Source organism: Saccostrea cucullata, unplaced genomic scaffold (genome assembly GCF_032062105.1).
Source record: "Saccostrea cucullata isolate Sc308-1 unplaced genomic scaffold, CSIRO_AGI_Scuc_v1 ctg309, whole genome shotgun sequence".
Taxonomy (NCBI): Eukaryota; Metazoa; Mollusca; class Bivalvia; order Ostreida; family Ostreidae; genus Saccostrea; species Saccostrea cuccullata.
This window is the reverse complement of record NW_026932621.1, coordinates 246,818-265,000: the sequence shown is the minus strand read 5'-3', so window position 1 is coordinate 265,000 and position 18,183 is coordinate 246,818. Positions and strand designations below refer to the sequence as shown.

Here is an 18,183-nt window from a genome sequence, read left to right as displayed (position 1 = left end):
TCTTCAGGTAGTGCAGATTCTAGTTTGTTCAAATCATGAACCCCTGGGGGGGTTTAAATTCAAGCCCCCCCCCCCCCCCCCCCAGTAACCTTTCAGTTCTGATCTGATATGTGCTTTTTCCTAGCCAATGTGCTCAGGTGAGCGCTGTGGCCCCTGGGCCTCTTGTTTCATTTTCTATACAGAGATTTTGATAAATTTTTAATGTATTTATTATTCTATTATTATCAAAATTTATCAGAGAATGTATTGATGATTGAATTGACTCTTCAATGCAATAGAGCAAGTGCTAAATATGTATATTGTATCATACTTGAATTAATATGTATATGGTATCAAACATTGATGTAGACATTTGCTTAAAAATCAAGTGTTAAGTGAACTTTTAGGTAGCTAAACATAGTTTCATAAAAAATCCGGCGGGTGGGGGGAGGGGGCCCAGAGAGAAGCATAAAGTAGAGTCTTAACTTAATTTTAAAAGAAAAAAAATGCATTTTTTGAGAATTTTTTAGGCAAGACTTTTTGATAGGAGGAGGTAACTCCCAAAACATCCGGTTTTCATACGTGCAGAATTGAATGTTTTGAGTTGCAGGTAATGTAGCTCTTTCATGAGGTGGAAAATCTACCCTAAACAATTTGCTTGTCTCTCGCCAAGTAATGTCCTGATAACGTCATACATAAAACTGTGTTTTGCACTGCTATGTACAGTGCACCCTGTATGTAGCATCTTGAAGAACTCGACACATTTTATATTAGTAACAAATTTTCTGAGGCTGAAGAATAGAAAAATATTTTAACTAGCATTAACTTTTGACATGTATGGGATGGTGTATGTTACATTGTTGATCATCATCTTTTATGTAGATATACAAAGCAGTGTATTTTTGAATTGCCTTTTCATTGATAAATTCGCATTATGGTACCATAAGAGTATTCATTTATCACATCTGTACATTAATAACAAGATTGCATATATAGCACACTCTTGTTTCATTATCTTTTCAGAAGAATTGTCTAGCCTCTCTAAGCCCAGTTACTTTAGTTAATATTGAAGAAAGTACTTAATATTTTCACATCCTCAGCCACGTCACTTTGTTGCAAATCTATACAGGTAGGAAGATAATTATGTGGTCTTTGTTTGTATTGTAGAGGTACAGTCTGAAATGTTGCTAAATGATTACCATTTCTTGAACATGATTTGTACACTGTTTGCAGAACTTGTTTGAAGTAAAAGTGATGGCTATCATTTCAATAAATTGAACAATATTAATCAGTTTGTGAAATTCTATCAAAGATTCATCAATTACATATACATGTTGTACAAAAGTACAATGAGCATTCTTCAAAATGTTAAACTACGCACAAAAATGAGATTAAGTCTTAGATCCTTGAATTTAACATACATGCACTGAATGCTGATTTGTTTGTACAAATGTATATGTGCAAAATCTGCTCATGGTGTATCATAAACATTACATGTAGCTTTACTTGTCAGAGACCAGGCAAAAATATTCAGTTGTGAGACAGCTGTTGTCCCTTAGTTTGTAATAATTTTGAAACCTAGCTGTGAGATCAAATGCATTTCAATTCAGTTATGAAAATGATATAAGTGAATACAAGGTATTTTGTAACATCAACGCAAAGCCATTGTGGAATGTTCAAAGTCACCAACAGAAAAAATGTAAAAATTCATGCCTGGTCCATAAAGTTTCTGATAGAGAAAGTATAATTTGACACTTTTGAGCTCACTTAAGCTGAGTGCTCAAGCAACTCTATCAGGTTATCAATTGTCCACTGTCAAGACATCCCTCTGTAAACCTTTCAAGCTCCCGTCAAGGGGAGATACATGTAACCAAGAAAATACAAAAAGGTTCACTACATAATTTGGAGAGCCACTGGACAGAAAAGATGAAGCTTGTGTGGAAGCTTCCTGAGGTTAATGTGAATTGTAAATTGTTCATATCAGGATAGTGTGGATCCAATATAGGGAATCAAACTTGTACATCGAAATACATATATGTAGAGAAATTCTCAAGAACCACTTGACAAGTGTGAAACTTATGTGATAGATCTTGAGAAATCATTGTAACGAGGGGAGGGGGGTTAGGATGGGGCCACAGTACAGTAGGAAATCCATGTTTCACGTTGAAATATGTGATAAATATAAACACACACTCATCCTCCCCTCCCTCACCTAAATTGTTCAAATCATGACCCCCGGGATTAGGGTGGGGCCACAATAGGGAATCCAAGTTTTGCATAGAAATATATAGGAAAAAACTTTAAAAATCTTCTTTTCAAGAACCACTGAGCCAGAAAAGCTGAAACTTATCTGGAAGCATCCTCGGGTAGTGTAGATTCTAAATTGTTCGAATCATGACACCTTAGGATTGTCAATGTTAAGTTAGGTTACAAAGGGGGAAATATGTTGAATGACAGAATGGCCAAAGTTACTCAGTTGAGCGATGTGGCCCATGGGCCTCTTGTTATTTGAATTTTTTCCGTTAAATTCAGATGAAATCGCATCTCTTCACAAAAATAACACTGATCAAAGTACTTAGTAGGTGTTTTGAAATTGATTGAAAATAAAATGTGATACGATTTTAGCGGTTTTTCAATAGATTGAGCTTGATATTGATTCCGCAAGAGGTGTTACAGTATATAGATCTATATACCAGTAGTTGTTTGTAACTTGCTAATTTTACCTTAAAATAAAAAAAAAACTCATGAGTCATGTGCCATAGGCGGATCAATACCCACTCGAAAATATTAGACTAGCAGAAAAAGTCAACTTCTCTGTACCTATTCCGTGTATACCTGTGTATACGAGCTCGAGAGTGTTTCGACCGAAATATTATTATTATACTTTCATGTTAAATACTAAAATCTGATTGGTTTAGACGCAGTTAACAATCCGTTCGATTACCCTGAGCCTTAAGCAACAAACGTGACAACGGGTAACACAACGGTAATGCCACTTGCGTGGAAATTATGCGCGTACGGTTCACCGTAGAATTCTCTAAACGTCAGTTGCGCGTTTGAAAGAACCGGAATTAACTTGACGTCAATAAAAGCTCGCGTCCGATATAGCTTACTTGAAAACAACAAACGACAGACGATAGTATGCTTGCGAGTGTAGGAAACATGCTTGCGAGCCAGAAATGATGAAACTTTATATGATAAATGACTCTAATTCAAATATCAAACAAACAATAAGGAGATTAGTGAACCGGTGAGTCTGAAAGCTTTCTATACATGAACGTAAAGACGATCGACGGTTTTTTTTTTTTTTTTTGCTGACGTCCTAAATCAACAAGACATTCAGTATAATAAAATAAATGGTGCCTGTTTTGGAGGGTAACATTTGAAATTGACACCCCTCGGAAAACCATTGTCAACCTCCGCTGACGCGTCGGTTGACAATGGTTTTCCTTGGGGTGTCAATTTCAAATGTTACCCTCCAAAAACAGGCACCATTTATATAAATAAATATTGCATGAATTACATATTAAATAAATATTGCATGAAGTTGAGTGTAACATTAAAAATTTTCACCCAAGAAAACCATAATTGTCAATCGAGGTGCAGCTGAGGTTGACAATGGTTTTCGAGGGGTGAAAATTTTCAATGTTCATGCAATATTTATTATATGACTGACGTCATGAGAAAAGGGCCCTTATCTTTTTACGTCACAATTCACAGAAAACGACGTCAAAGTTCGTGAACTTGATTACAAGAACTGCATTATCGCGGGAACGTAAACCCGGAAGTTATTTTGTCGGCTGCATTTGTTTACATACAGGATGTGTTGTTTACAAATTCATCACATGGCAGTTCTAATATAAAGGCTTGAAATAGACTTCCAAATGGATTTACAGGTACAAATTGCTTTGAATTATTTATTTAACAAGAGGGTTTACACGAAAAGTTGTTTTGTCAATATGTTTTAAAATGTTTTATAATGCACTGTCTATGTATGTTGTACGTTGCATGCACATCGTACATTATCTTTTGGTTGTTATGATTTTCAAAGTACAAAAAAAATGTTTTTTTTTTTTAAAACTTAATATAGTTATAATTTTACGACAAAAACAAAAAACAAAACAAATAAACAAAACAAATAAACAAAACAAAACAAAAACAAAATAAAAAAAAAGTATTTTGCGGTATTTTTTTTAATACGCATCCTTCTAAAGAGAATAACTTGTACGTAATATCCTCCTTCTTTTGGAAAGTTTGTTGGCATCGATTTAATTTTATAGTATTATTTCAAGGCCGATTGGTTCCTGATTTTTTCTTCGAAAAGAGGAGAGGAAGCCCCCCCCCCATTCCCTTAACACACACTTAATCATCCTCATTCCGCTTTTTGTAACTATTTGGGTCCACTCTCCCTTTTATCAATTAATCCCCTTTTTAAAAAAAAAAAATATGCCACAATTATTAAGTCGTTGGATACGTAAATTTTTATATTTTGAAACCAACTAGTCCATGAAGAAAAAAACAAAATTTTTTTATATTATCGTAGCGATCTCAGTATTGTGCACGATTATACATGTACAAACATTTTTTCTGAAATGTCCTTGTTAATGTAGTTTCTAAAAGAAAAAAAAAACAGTAATTAAAGCCCATACACATATTAAACGTTCACATATAAAATCAAAACCTATTTTTAGAATGTTTAGGTGTTACCATTATAAGCACAGATATAAAAAATTACAAAATGATATTCGACAGACTTATTTTTTCCGGAATATTTTAGGAACTTGATGAAGTAATTCGGGAATTCTTTCCGAGGTCGGAACATAAAGTTAATGATGACACCGAGGCAGACAGTGAAGAGCCCTCTTTTTCTGAACCGATAGAATCAGACGAAGAAATGATCAGAAGACTTTCTTCAAACTTTTCACAGAGTGAAGAAGGGCGAGTTGTATTTGAGGAGGATCCTAGTTTGGACAATTTAGAAGATACAATTTCACTTGGTTGTTCTTGCCATTGGAAATGTTTTGATAAATTTCAATATGAAGAGATTAAAGAACACATACTCACAATGCGCGAACTTTCACGTAATGAAAAAGATATGTATCTAATGGGAAAACTGAGAAGTAAGGGTAGTGGAATCGAAACAACTGACAAAAAACGGCAAAGGTACATGTACAACTATGACGATAGGGAAGTGTGTAGAGAAGCTTTTCTAGTCATGCATGATATCGGCGAGAAGTATCTTAAACTTTTGATTAAACACATGAAACTTAATGGACCAGTTCCAAGGTCCCATGGTAACAAGGGTAGAAAGCCCAAACACGCACTATCTTTCCCGGATATCAAGAGAGTAGTCAATTTTATTGTGCGTTTTAGTGAGGAGTGCGGGTTGCCCCTCCCCGCTGTACCCCATGGCAATGATGCTGTCCAAACTCCCATTCTTTTGCCAGCTTCCTCAACAAAAGTTGACATTCACTTAAAATACAAGTCCGTCTGTGAGGAGAGCAATGAAAGGTCTGTAATGTCCTTAATATTTAGTTGATTAAAATCAGACACGTGTTGAATTAAATTTTTAAATTTTAATCAATTTAAATTTGACTATATCACGGGTTTAATGTTACACTGTATATTTTAATCTTTATTATAATAGACAGTAAATATACACTATAAAAAACTAAACATAGGTCAGTGGAACTGTCAACATTTAAGAGCATCTGGCTACAGTGTGTTCCTCACATCAAAATCGCGTCCCCCAGATCGGATGTCTGTTCAACATGTGAACTGCTTAGATGCCGCGTGATAAGTGCAGTATCGGAGGAGGAAAAATTAATCGCCCTGCATGATTATCAGAAACATGTTGAAATTTCTCAAGGTACTTACAAACTTTACATTTAAATTTACCTGTTTTTCACAAAATTTACTGAAGACATTTTAGCAGGGGAAAGGGGGGGGGGGTAGTAACAACTCAAGATAGATGGTCTGTGAAATTTGATTAAGTGGTGTGAGGTAAGGCTAACAAGCAATGAGAAACTTTACACACACACACAAGAAACGAAACGTCCCTCTCCGATTGTTTAGAAGGGGGGGGGGGGTCTTCAGGTCTGACATTCCTACATATCCGTTTATACTTTACAATACCAAGTAAAGTATTTTTTAAAGAACAACTCCGTGAAAATTCCTTAAGACTTAATTTCCACCACACCCCATCCATCAAGAATACATGAGCACTAGAATAAAAGAGCTTTTTAAGGGGGGGATTTATTAATACATTTCGTCACAGACGTCTAGAAATAAATTCATATGCAGGGATAGATTAACACTCTACATGAAATACATGTAAGGATAGAAGGTTTATGATATTCTTTTAAAGTATAATTATGTATATTCATTATTTTTAGTATTTCTTCTGAAAATGATGTTGTTTCTCATTAGCTGAACATGCGGTTTACCGTCAATGTGTTGACTTGGCTAGAGAAGAACAAGAGGCATTCGGGCACCGTCCGTTGGGCTGTCCTCCATGCACAAATCAACTGTCTCAGGTTCACTATACCTTTGACTTTGCGCAACAACTAACGCTCCCCCATCATTCTAGACAAGAGGGGCCTCTGTATTTACATCGCCCAGGAAAGTACAGCTCTTTGGGGTATGCATGGAAGGGGCAGGAGAACAGTACAATTATCTTATAGATGAAAATTGTACAATTGGTGTGGATGGTTCACTGTCCAACGGCCCAAACACTGTAATAACCATGTTACATCATGCATTTCAGCAGTTCGGACTAGGAGAGATGGCATGTCACATTCATTGTGATAACTGTGCAGGTCAAATTACAATTTTTACTCCCAACAGTTAAATTAGAAAACGAATTTTACATTTTATAATATATTATTTCATTCAATATTAAAAACTTGAGCGTGCTTACGCATCAAGATAATAAATAAAATTAATGATTTTTCAGGTCAGAACAAAAATCGTTATGTCATGGCTTACGTTTGCTGGGGCATTTTGGTTGGACTCCATAGAGAAATAACCGTTCGATTTCAGATACCTGGCCACACTAAATGTTTAGTTGATGCTGAATTCTCTCACATCAAAAAACTCTATCGACGGTAATACTGAGTGTTAAACATTTGCCTGTCATTTTATTATGCTTATGACAAAAATTAGTAACAATATATTTAATTATTTATAAAAATTATTCAGAACAGACAATGACTCTCTCTCCGACCTGGTGCGGACGGTAGACAAGTCTTCAAGAATCAACCGAGCCGTCGCAGTGGACCAGGCATTCACATGGCAAGACTGGAAGTCTTTTCTTGCACAGTTCAGTCCTCTGCCAGGTATTCGCAAGTACCATTTCTTTCGCTTCAGCGCCCTAAATCCCGGTGTTGTATTCGTTAAAGAGAAATCGGCTGAAAATGAAAGACCAGTCACCCTACTTAGTCCTTCAACTACGTTATCTTGCAGGCGACATCCGCATACCTTGGCTAAAGGTTCGTATTTGACTTTAAATGTAATTTAAGAAATAAATGCAATGGCTTACATTCGTAAAACTTAAAACTTTTTTTTTTACAGACGGGCTTTCGTCGGAGAGAATTCAATACCTTTACAAAAGCGTGAGACCTGTTGTAAAGGAACATGCAAAAGAGGCGACATGTCCCACTCCCACCAAGGAATAACTGAAGAAGACAATAATGCCCATGATCTTTTTATTTATTTATTTATTTATTTATTTATTTATTTATTTATTTATTTATTTATTCCTGTATATAATTATTTGTTGATTGTGAGTCATTGAATTATTTGAACGTACATTTATTCGTAGAATTATACGGAAAACTGAATTTGCTCTGGAATGTAATACATTTGATGTTGCTGATCTTCTATGAAAATATACAAGTATAGAAAAAAATGCATGACTATTCTCATTAAATTATGTGTAAAAATAAAAATAAAAAGGTTTTTGCGGTTCTAAAGAACTGCTTTAAACTGCATGTATAATGAAAAAGATGCAGAGAACACACGATATGACTCGACATTATGTTTGACGTCATTTGACGTTCAGTTTACGTTATGATTTTCTTAAAGAGACGTTATCAATATTTTTATATGTGTTGTAAAAAATCTCATAAAAACGTTATTTTACGTGATACGAGCAAAAGTTTGGTATTTTTATAAACAGAAAATGATGCAGAATTCATTTCAAGAAAAAAATAAAAATGTGAAATTTTGACGTTAAGGGCCCTTTTCTCATGACGCCAGTCATATTATATTGAATGTTTTAAACAAATACATATAACAGTGAACCGTGCGCACATATAAATTCTGTGCAGTCGCTATTTTTTTTTTTTTTTTGGAATATTACCAGTCGTCAAACAATGTTGACTGTTGCTACGCTGGAAAGCGTGGCTTCATTATTCAGCGTTTAATAGTGTTTTTAAACAAGTGTGTGTCGACTATTCAGATTCAACTAATTTACATGAAAGTATAATACTAGTATGATAAATTGAATAAGTAATGTCCCAATTACAATTTTTTTCAAATTATTTTTTTGATTGAGTGCTAACTATCTTCTCATTTTACAAGAGAATTTTCATTTTAAAATGTAAAAAGCTTTTTTTCTAATAAGATCCACATGATTTCGTAAAGCTACATGTATGCCCCTTATGGCTAGGGTGAGGACATGATATAGAAAAAAGAGGTATTTTTTTCTATTGGAAAAGAAAAACAAGGCCATTTTCACTCGGGTGAGGTTAGTTACTTAAAGGCTTTTTTTGTCATTCAGATGAAATCGCAACTTTAAAAACACGTAGAAACATTTCATTATTTTTTTGATATTATTTTAACAGTAATTCGATAGATTTGGCTTGTTGAATCTCGCTACAGACCTCTCGCGCATTTTGATATCTAACATCAGCTAAACTATAAATCGCAATCTGCTATACGCCAAAAATAAAATACTCTTTTTTATTAGTTAGAGTACTATATGAAATATTTTTTAATTGATTACTTGAATTGATAACAATTTGACAACTCTTTTATATATAATTTATAATTGTGGCTTTCAAAACGTAACGAGGGGTCTTACATACTGTAAACCAGTTATTCTGCATTATATTTCCTTAAAGCTGATCTACGTGTATATAATTCTTTTTATCAGGTTTGATTTCAATAGAATAGGCCCTATACAGTTTTGGTATGATTTTTAAATACATGTACTTTGACACACAAATAGTCTATTAAACTAAGACGTGTAATTCTGTGGATCATTTTTTTTTCTTCTATTAATGGTGTTGGTATGTTTACTAGATTAAAAATTTCTGTGAAATACTTTCAAAACACTTTTTTTTTTTACAGTTTAAGTCTGATTTCAATATAACTTGGCAAACAATTAGACTACACTAAGATACAATATTCTATTTATCGTTGTTGCCAAGTTTCAAATCAATGGCAAGTGCTTATTTTCTCTTCTTTGTTATTAGTTCAGACCAATAGAACTATTCAGTCTCATCAGCGCCTGGAAGAAATTGGATATATATTTTGTACCGAATAAACACGCTCATTTTACTTTATGTTCTCCAGTGTAATTTAACTAATTTTACAAGTTCACTGAAGCTAGTTTTTTGCACACACTTCTAAATTTATGTAGACCATATCACATCCATATTAAAGTAACGCAAACACAAAGTTTGATGGATGAATTTGTCATTTATTATACATGTATAAATGACGACAGATAATGAAAAGATACATCAGATAAAGGGGAGATCACTCTTGAAAGAATGTGTAAATTTGTACAAAACATTAGTTGATCTCCCCAGTGTAACATATTACATGAAGAAAATCCAAATAAACAATCCAGAATGTAAAAAATAACAATCAGCAAAAAAGGTGGCAGACAAAAACTGCTTTGGCAGATAAACAACTGCCAAAATAAAATCATATTAAAATATATAAACATATATGTATTTTTAAACATTTTTATACATTAACCCTTTACATTGCATATTAATTTAGCAGTATGGCATAAAGGTGGAATAATGATCGGGGTGGATGGTGGGCAACACTTGCAAAACCCTTCTTACTGCGATCGAATCAAAACAAGAAGTGACGTAGAATCTACATTTAGTGTCTCTTCTGATTGGTCGGTAAAATTACCCCCTATCGATCGCTCTAATATTGACACAAAATTGAAACACGGATAAAAACGGATTGATTAACAAGCTAAAAGTACAAACTCAAAACTTCATTACATGAGTACATAAAATCATTACATGAGTACATAAATGCTATTATTTACAATAATGCAGTTTTATGTTCTCCAGTGTAATTTAACTAATTTTACAAGTTCACTGAAGCTAGTTTTTTGCACACACTTCTAAATTTATGTAGACCATATCACATCCATATTAAAGTAACGCAAACACAAAGTTTGATGGATGAATTTGTCATTTATTATACATGTATAAATGACGACAGATAATGAAAAGATACATCAGATAAAGGGGAGATCACTCTTGAAAGAATGTGTAAATTTGTACAAAACATTAGTTGATCTCCCCAGTGTAACATATTACATGAAGAAAATCCAAATAAACAATCCAGAATGTAAAAAATAACAATCAGCAAAAAAGGTGGCAGACAAAAACTGCCAAAGTACAAGCATGCAATGTTTGTACACACTGCCACCCAAAGTGAACTTGTATAACGAGGACATACATTATAACCAGTTTTCCTATTACATGTATAATTAGAAATCACCGAGTAGTAATAATTTTGCACATTCAAATCTGACTATTTCATGATGTACTTGATCAACTCAGAGGTAGGCACATTTTTTTTTCCTTGGTAACAATTGCAACACCAAGGTTACATATGTTTGATAATGACCGATATTAATGTAAGTTAGAATGTAAGTTAAAGGAGTTTGGCTCAAAACATGTCTACAAAATACAATTAAAAAGACAATCTTTGGTATCGCAATACCCATACTTTAAACCTTAGCTATCACCTATTAAATGCAAATGGATAGCCACATATGTGTACGATACATGATATTCTCCAAACATCAGCAGACAACTTCTGGCCTAAAGTTGAACTTTACCCAATATACAATTCGTGATAATTTTCAGCAGACAACTTCTGGCCTGGAAGTTGACTTCATCAAACCCACAGTTCATGATAGACCTCAGCAGACACCTTCTGGCCTGAAGGTTTAACTTCACAAAAACTACACTTTATGATAGATTGCAGCCAACAATATGATTTTCAGCAGACACCTTCTGGCCTGAAGAGTCAACTCAACGAATTTCTAAAAAATTAAATCGCACAATGCCTATAAGTAATTGACTTGTCACTTACAAATAAAAGCTTTCTAATCTTATTCTTTTTAATTGCATCTGAATTCCATCTCCCCATTTTTTGAATAGATTTTTTTTTTTTCTGAAAATCCCAATTTTGCATTATCCTTTGCTGCACCAATTCGAAAGCTATGTCTTTCCTATAGTTTTTGATTCAGACCAATGACAGATACTGCTTAATTTAGATGTTAATTTACAAATGAATGAGACACTGGTTGACCACAATGAATTGACCACCTAAATTCTTTTAATAAGAACAGATTATGCTGGATCTGCAAGATTTTTTATTTTGTGTATAAACCCTATTGCACATGTGTGGGATGAAATGCTTTTAGTTGAGTATTTGTTGGCAAATAAATGAGTAATGAAATTGCATAAAACTATAGGTGAAATAGGTATTAGGCAACTGAAACCGCTGACCAGACTTAAAAATCTTCCAGCTTCATTGACATTAAGATGCTCTTGTGCTATTTGATAAAGATGCAGTCAAATTGCTTTAAGCCACTGGTGTTTACATTATCAAGAGATGATGTGGTATTGATGCTTGTTTCTAGAAAAGGTGAAATATTCCCCAAGACTGAAGCAAAATCTACTGACCCAGAGGCATCTGTGAAAAGTGTGAGGTATTGCAAAGATAATCATCGGTAGGAAAGAAGTATATATTTCCCATTGTAATACTCAATGAAATATTACCAAGTGTCAAGAGCTGCCCTTGCTTCAGTCAAAAGTGAGTTTATTGTAAAGAAATAGGTTTTTGGTACCCTCAAGTTAAACTTGATTGATCGCATTAGGAATGCCCTTCCGGGAACTACTTACCTATACAGCACATACAAAACTAAGCAGACAAATAAAAGACTGCATACTTTCTTCATAAACCTAGTATCATTCAAATTTATGTTTACTTTAAGTACTTCAGCCCCAGGCAATCAGTATTCCAAAGCAACAGAGCTATTTTGATAGCATACTTACAAATGTACTATGTAGTTGAAGGAAATGTGTTTTTATCATCTTTAATTTGGACACGTACAAAGACATTGTTATACCAATGGAATATATTCTTGAAATGGTTGTACCAATAAAAAAGAAATTATCTACCAGGTAATATGTGAGATATTCCTCCTGCTAAATAATTTAATGATCTCATCAATTAAACATAGTGCCCTCAGAGTCCTAGAACACCTGAATTTATGGAAACATTTCTGGGATAATCCAAGGTAATAGATTATCCTAAATTTCCTGGATCTAATTTTGGAACAACATCTTATGCTATGGGGATGACCCGAAAATCATTAAAAGGTTTCTGAATGAAAAAAGGGGCCACCAATCCTACCAAGTGAAGAACTGTGTTCCACGTGTTTTTATATTACCTAGCCATGTAATTTACACATTTTCTTAACCAGTGTAAGATACTATAATTGATGAGGGGCGTCAGTTGGAAATTTCCCTAAGTAGATACAAATGAAAACTTAAAAGGTATTTGTCTATGTTACATAAAAAGAGGGATACTTAAGAATTCTACTGTTCAATAATTGTAACTGAAGTCACTGTCCAAGTGAAGGAATTATTTTCATGATTTGGCCAGAAACTTCTTCACCCATATTTACCCAAACCCTTTTATTTTTGACTGAAATTGATGCTCCTAAGGGATGCCATCAGATAAAGAAATGAGATTGTCCATTTTTTTTTATATGTTCCCCTGAACATGTACCTTCCAATACACTGGTCACCAATTTCTCCACTGAGGCATCTTGACTTCCTGACACAGTGTCCAACCCTTATTGTCCTGCTTGATGACCTTTCAGTATTTTGAGTAGCTATCGGGGTTGTCTGGATAGTGCTCCGAGTAGATGGAGGGGATGCCTGAATAGTGCTCTGTGTAGGAGGGGTTGCCTAGGGAGTGCTCGGAGATGAAGTTGGCTCAATAGTTCTGCTAGGAATGGTCATCCTGACTCCTTGCTGCTCGTTGTTGACTGATTTTGTTGTTTTAGTACCTCAGCAGCGAGTTTTTCATAGTCAATGTTTTTCACCAGTTTTCGACTTTTTTTGTGTGGATTCCTTCCTTGCCATGTATCTTTTGACACCATACACCTGCTTCTCTTTGACATATTTCCTGCAAAAAATCTAAAATGTGTCAGAACATAGCAATTGCCAAGTGTTCAAATAAACTTTCTTAGTTGCAGCAGTTTTAAAAAATTGTCAGAAATAAGTTTCAAATATAACAAGCCAAATAAAATGCTTGAATATGTATTGAATGAACTGCTGATACATGATTCAAATTTTTATCAACCTGTATTGATTTGATATGTATGACTAACAATGCACCATATATTGCGACTTACAATGCATACCTCATTTGATCATTTTGTATACACTATATATATGTATGCCTAACAATACACATGCCAGTGTGACCTATAATGCATGCCAAAGATGAAAATTGCATATTAGGCATATGTGTACGTCGACGTAAAAGAAAAGTCTGACTGACAATACACATTAAACAGAATACAATGCACATATAAATATCCTGTATGACATACAATGCACACTGAAGTGAGACTTATAATGCATACCCAGATAAGCCTCAACAATGCATACCTTGCATAATATATACATTGAAGTAAAAAGATAATATATGACTGACTATGCACACTAAGGTGACTCACAATGCATATATCATATGTGTGACTAACAATGCACACTAAAGTGTGGCTTACAATGCATACCCAGTTATGTTTCAACAATGCATACATGAATTATGCAAATATATATGTTGAAGTAAAGAGATATGACTGACAATGCATACTAAGGTGACTTACAATGCATATATATCACATGTATTTCTAAGAATGCTAACTAAAGCGTTACTCATAATGCATACCCGGTAATGTTTCAACAATGCATAATATGCATATATATATTAAAGTAAAGAGATATGACTAAAAATGCACACTAAGGTGACTCCGAATGCATATATCACTTAAAAAACATTGTCGAAAAGCTCTGTTCTTGTCTTTGTTTTACCTCAATCAACAAACAATTGTTATAACCAAATAAGACTTTTCTTGGTATGAATTATCTAATTACTTGCATCAAGAACTAATAGGGGTAAGCATAAACTAATATTTGAAGATATCCAACATGCCTAAACCAACCGAATTTGATCACATATTTTGTAAGTTTTTCTTTGGGAAAACTTCCACTACATTTTGAGAAAAAAGACATCATATATTTTCAATTAGGACAGGGGCTGAATTTCGACCCCAAATCAGCCCTACAAAAACAAAATCACTCATATGTATGTCTAACAATGCACGCTAAAGTGCAACTTATAATGCATACCAATGGTTTTCTTTCAATAGTGCATAACTTTATATTTTTGAATTATGCATTGAATAAAAGATTATATAACTTTAATGTACATTCAAGTGACTCACAATGCATATCGCTTTGTATGACTGACAATGCACACTAAAGTGTGACTTATAATGCATACATTATAAACTCGTATGACTAACAATGCACACAATAGTGTGGCTTATAATGCATACCTTATGAACTCGTATGACTAACAATGCACACAATAGTGTGACTTATAATGCATACCATATAAACTCGTATGACTAAGTAACATTGCACACTTAAGTGTGACTTATAATGCATACCTTATAAACTTGTATGACTAACAATGCACACAATAGTGTGACTTATAATGCATACCATATAAACTCGTATGACTAACAATCAATGCACACTTAAGTGTGACTTATAATGCATACCATATAAACTTGTATGACTAACAATGCACATGACAGTGTGGCTTATAATGCATACCTTATGAATTCGTATGACTAACAATGCTCATAATAGTGTGGCTTATAATGCATACTTTTATATCAACTTGTATGACTAACAATGCACATCACAGAGTGACTTACAATGCATACCCTTAACTCACCAATTTGCACAAACAAATGGGAAATCATCAATTACAAAAAGCTAAATTATCTCTGCACCCCTACAATGCAGAGCATACCACATGTAGTAAGAAGATAAAGAGCATACTATGACATAACATGAACAAAGTGTGCATGTCATTTCATAAGTAAATAACTTTCCCTTATACCTATATGAAAAGCTTTCCATGATATAATGACATTTTGTCAATTAAAAAATGAAATTAAAAGTAAATGTCACTTGACTTGTAGACTATATATAGATCTATCATAAATTTATTATATTAGTTATTACTGATTTGGAGTTCTACACTGTGACACCAAAACAATATCATCATGGATTATAGGTACTGGAAGAATTATTTATTATTATAGTTAATTATTGCTTCCATTGAATATGAATTACATGGAATATTTATGAATTACTAGCCTTGTTAATGGCATGGCATAATACTGCACTCCTCAAATACTCTCTAATTGGAGCTGATCTATGGTTATTACAGGCAATGTGCAAACCATCCGGCTTTAGGTATGACAGGTCCCTCCAAAAATTAATGACAATTAAGAGAGATTGCCCAAGGTTGTCTTCGCAGCAGTAATTCTATGATGACACGCCGAATTCCGACTCCCAAATGTGATAACGAGCTATCGACAGAATACATCGGGCACTCTGAGGCAGACACGCGGTGGGGGCTCTGCTAATGTAATTCAAACCCACGCACTGCACAAGTATTAGTTTTCGTGTCATATATGCATATTAGACCTCCTTTAAACCCAATGTCCAAACTGAAAATTCTACAATCCAGATTGATTTGCACACATCACAATTAGCATTCATAAAGTTCCAAGAACACTCAATGCCTATAGAATATACATGTACGAATGTCCCAGATGGCGCACACTCATTATCTCCTTTGCATTTGTCCTACGAGAAGGAACTTCAGTCGCTTCCAAGGCATTGATGGATATACGTATGATTTGACAAATAACCAACTGTTCACAAATACTTCTGTATCGCACTTCTATTTTTCAAATAAAAAATCGATCGCAAACAAGAGTTTCAGTTTGTAAAATTCCAACACTTGGAAAACCCTTCTTACTGCGATCGAATCAAAACAAGAAGTGACGTAGAATCTACATTTAGTGTCTCTTCTGATTGGTCGGTAAAATTACCCCCTATCGATCGCTCTAATATTGACACAAAATTGAAACACGGATAAAAACGGATTGATTAACAAGCTAAAAGTACAAACTCAAAACTTCATTACATGAGTACATAAAATTCATTACATGAGTACATAAATGCTATTATTTACAATAATGCAGTTAAATGTGAAATGTAGAGACAATGTCACGATCAATTTTACAAATCTAGAAGGTTAAATGAAAACAAACTGTGAACAGGGTCATAAAATACGGAACCTCTGAAATAATCAGAGGTGAGGGCAATACGCTTGTCATCCTACTGTGAGCTTTAGGTCTATATTGATATTAAGGAAACGGAGTTATACATAGTCAAATTTAATGTCAAATGATCATGTTCATCAATAATGCAACCCAAAAATAAGGTGACGTACAAAAAAGGTCATTATTACGATTTGATTTGTTGACTTTCCGGGGGAAAGTTGGAAAACCTGTCACATTAACTTGTTTGTCAACAGTTTGTCTTTGTGTAAAAATAAAAAGGAGAATATGCTCTTGCGAACCAAAGCTGCTGAGCGACTAAACACAATATTCACGAGGTTTAAAAGTACATAATTGTATACAAGGTAAACGTTTCAATTTTATTTCACAATTAAATGGAAATACGAGGAATCACTGACTAGTTAGTAGGATTACTAGGGCATGCCAGGGACATCAACGATAGTCGGAAACGTGGGATAATTTATGCATAACGGGATTCGCCCCACGTTTCCAACTATCGTTGATGCCCTGGCACACTCAACTATATAACTAGATAGTGATTCCTTAAAATATAAATCTATAACTTCTGTTGACTGTTGTAATTATGTTGACTATTCTTTGCCATTTTTAAATGTCTTGTATTTTTCCAACTTTAATCTTGGCTTTTCCAACTTTTAAAGCCAAGATTAAAGTACGTCGGAAATACAAAGATAAAAGTTGGAAAATCCAAGATTTAGTTGGAAAAGCTAAGATTAAAGTTAGAAAAGTTAGATTAAAGTTAGAAAAGACAACGTTTAAGTTGGAAAAGTCAAGATTTAAGCTTGAATTTACCAACTTTATTTTCAACTTAAAAGTTGGAAAAGCCACGATTAAAGCTAGAATTTCCAACTATAAAGTAGAATTACAAATTAACTTTAATATATATATATTACGTGGCACTAATAACCAAATCTGTTGAGTGACTAAAATACACAAATTCAGGAGGTTGCAAAGTACATGTATGTACATGTATAAGTACTTTTTTGTTAGTGGTCAGATACAATCTTTTCACTTCAACAAAACAGTTCAAAGCACTTGATAACAGTCTTTATAGCTAGCAATCAATTACTGCATTGATATTTTTAGCAGTGAGTCAACAGATCGGGTTTGTGGATTTTCCTCAGTAGCTCATTATTTTACTTCTAGTGTTAAATGTAAGAGGCTTATTTAACCAAAAGTAATATTTAAAGTCATCTACTGACTTTATTAATAAATTACCTATGTTGATTAATTAAAAAAAAAATTATCCAACCGCTGCGAATCTACTGTATTAGATACAATTTACATACACGTTTCTAGCAATTTTTTTCGGTGTTGAAAAAGCTAGGCCCATTCTTTCTAAAAATGAACAGTTATTCAAGGAATCAAAGTCTAGATTGTTGGGTATGCCAGGGCATCAACGATAGTCGAAAACGTGGTATAATTTGCATAACTGGCTTCATAGTTGA

At 33.9% G+C, this 18,183-nt stretch overlaps 1 long non-coding RNA gene and 1 pseudogene across 1 annotated transcript; one reads left to right on the top strand and one right to left on the bottom strand.

Moving 5' to 3' along the window:
- The first annotated feature begins 3,653 nt into the window (after positions 1 to 3,653).
- On the top strand, positions 3,654 to 8,235 carry LOC134235627 (uncharacterized; annotated as a pseudogene).
- Positions 8,236 to 9,664: 1,429 nt separating this feature from the next.
- On the bottom strand, positions 9,665 to 14,721 carry LOC134235610 (uncharacterized). The gene is made up of 2 exons (XR_009985449.1): positions 13,045 to 14,721; positions 9,665 to 11,287 (listed from the first exon to the last, which is right to left on the bottom strand). It is a non-coding gene; the product is annotated as an uncharacterized LOC134235610 (long non-coding RNA).
- Positions 14,722 to 18,183: the final 3,462 nt, after the last annotated feature.